We start from the raw sequence: 2,706 nt of genomic DNA, 5'->3' as shown, positions 1-2,706 counted from the left end.
ATGCAAGTAGAGCTGTGTATGTTTGGGTAGGAAGGTCTTTTAGTTGTCATTTTAGCAAGGTTCGGCAAGTAGACTGCAAAGGACCTGGTGATCCAGGGGAGATTGACTGGAATCAGGCTGCTTCAGATGTTTTTCATCAAATGGTTCTGCCAATCGACAGTAACATTAAGGTATCTCATTATTTCATACTCTTGTTGCTTTCTTGATCTAAGTTCTAGAACCTCTACTGTCCCTATATAATTTTCATCTATGATTTTTTTAGCTTCTTATAGTTTTGATATGGGGGTTCCTCTATGTTTCAGTTCTTACATTCACAAAAAAACAAGTATGTAGTATGTGGCTAGAATCAGGAAAATGCTTTCATACTTCACCGTTAAGCTTCTCTGGTTTTAGTTAATTTAACACAAGATATGCTACTTCACCTTTGAAGGGGAGCCTTGGAGTAACTGGTAAAGTTGTTGCAATGTGACCAGGAGGTCACAGATGCAAGCCTTGGAAACAGCCCCTTGCAAAAATGCAAGTTGAGGCTGCGTACAATAGATCCTTGTGGCCGGACCATTCCCTGGACCCTGTGCATACTGGGAGCTTAGTGCACCGAGCTTCCATTTTTATATTTCTCGTGGTGATGCCTGTTCAGAGTTTTTGAATATTTTGCTGTTGTTGGCACCCAAGGGTGTTGCCTAGTGGTTCAATGAAGTTGGGTTCAGCACCTTGAGGTCTCAGGTTCGTTCAATTCCCAACAGAGACAAACACCAGGTGCTTTCTTCCCATCTGTTCTAGCCTTGGTCGACAGTGATACCTGGTACATGTTGCTGGCGGGAGGTGGCAGGTATTCCGTGGAATTAGTTGAGGTGAGCGCAAACTGGCCCGAACTCTACGGTTATCAAAAAAAAAATAACATTTTTCTGTTGTTCTTGCACCAACACCACCGTTATAGTACTGAATTCTATCTTAAGCTTGACGTGCTTTTGGTTGGTGGCTTAAACAGTAGCACACAATACTTCATGTAATGGATCTTCCTTTTATTTTCTTTAGGTTAAACTGAATTGCACTATTCAAATAGAGCGTTTTGCCATGTTGCTAGAATTCTTAGTTGAAACTGCATGTTATATGCGTGGAAAAGCAGAAGATGCTAATGTAACATGTCTATATCATTCACTGTTCTATATATTCTGTATATTAAGGTTACTATCAGTTAATATCTTTGCCGAATTGTTGGTGTCATAAGCACTCACAAAGTTGAAGGATTATGTGCATTCTGCTTGGTGTGTGTGTGTGTGTTGGTTAATATCTAGATTTGTGTTGTACTGTTTATGATGTGTTTTTTCTCAATGCTTAGTCTCTCTAAACATGCGATTGATAGGTTGTGAAAGAAAATGAAGAACCTGCTGAACTCCTAGCATTATTGAGTTCCCGGTTAAGCTAAAATGATCGAGGATGCATCAGGAATCCCAGTAGATTGTGTTCTCTTTCGTACATTTTAGCTTCCAAAATTTTACTGGCTTTTGAGTGAAGTCCACCTGACTATAATATGGAGGTATGTATCAGAAATACTACTATTAACTATGGTCCACCTGATGTTTGTGAAGGATTCATGGTTGTCTTCTAAAAATAAAATGCCGCACCCAGGGTTGTGCCTAAATGGAGTGAATTGAGACTCATATTCGAATTCCACCGGAGGCAAAAGCACTAGGTGTTTCTTCCAGTCTGTCCAAGGCTTAGGGGACAGGTTTCGGGTACCTGTGCTAGTAGGAGATAGTAGGTACCCATTTGAATTTGTCAAGGTGCGAGCAAACTGGTTTGGATACCACAGTTGTTGAAAAAAGATGAGAAAATTCTCTAGATTTAGATTGAGATGTTATCTATATATCATTCAGTATGTTTTAATATGTAAAGCATAGTCTTTAAGAATTTCTTTATATGATATCAGAGTGAGACTCGATTCCCATTTCTTGATTTACCTATATTGAGCTCCCATGTTATTTACTATGCTTCAGATGCCTAGTTTTGGGTGTGGGTGCGAGGAGCGAGGGGGAAGGGTGTTAATTTCTCCAGAGCTGTTGTCTCCGTCATATCGTCTTGACCATTCCTCAAATTGTCCACTTTCTTTATTGTCAGCTTAACTGATCGGTTATCGTTTTTCTTCTGCAGGAGGCTGCTGTTAGAGTTGTCAGAGGTGGTTCACCTGAATGTACATGTTACAGGGCTGCAACACCCGATGACCGTTTAAGAGGCAATTCGCTGACTAGACTTTTCGTTGTACATTTGGCATGACTTAGAAATTAGAAATTTCAAAGCCAGCTAAGGTAACAAAATAGTCCTTTTAAGTCAGAGTTACTTCCTTTCCCTTCTGTACATTGGCTCTGTCCTAATGATTTGCATAACTCCTCTCGGTTCCAAGCCGTCTTACAATTATGGTTACTTATTCCAAACTTTTCGACATGCCTTCTCCACTACTGTATTTTCTTTTCGTACTGTAAAGTTGCTGCCACATGGCCTACAATGAACACTTGTGGTTCAATCCTTCCCTGGACCCTTTACATACCGGCTGCCGTTTATTGATTTTAATATGCTTTACTTGTGTCGATGGTCCATCGGAAACAACCTCTCGTCCTTCAGAAGGTGGGGTAAGGCGGCGTGTACGCTACCCACCCCTCAACAGATCTTATAGTAGGCAGGGTTCAGGACAATATCTGTTTCAACTAC

General features: G+C 40.7%; 1 long non-coding RNA gene across 2 annotated transcripts; it reads left to right on the top strand.

Annotated features, from left to right (window-relative positions):
- On the top strand, nucleotides 1-2,437 carry LOC124895098. 2 transcript variants are annotated; one of them, XR_007051517.1, is made up of 3 exons: nucleotides 1-170; nucleotides 1,364-1,537; nucleotides 2,152-2,437. It is a non-coding gene; the product is annotated as an uncharacterized LOC124895098 (long non-coding RNA). The 2 variants fall into 2 exon arrangements; XR_007051516.1 differs by lacking the exon at nucleotides 2,152-2,437 and adding an exon at nucleotides 1,630-2,018 and having other exon boundaries at nucleotides 7-170.
- The last annotated feature ends 269 nt before the right edge of the window (nucleotides 2,438-2,706 follow it).

Source organism: Capsicum annuum, unplaced genomic scaffold (genome assembly GCF_002878395.1).
Source record: "Capsicum annuum cultivar UCD-10X-F1 unplaced genomic scaffold, UCD10Xv1.1 ctg79934, whole genome shotgun sequence".
Classification (NCBI taxonomy): Eukaryota; Viridiplantae; Streptophyta; class Magnoliopsida; order Solanales; family Solanaceae; genus Capsicum; species Capsicum annuum.
Note: the sequence above shows the minus strand (reverse complement) of the source record. Positions and strands in the feature narration are given on the sequence as shown.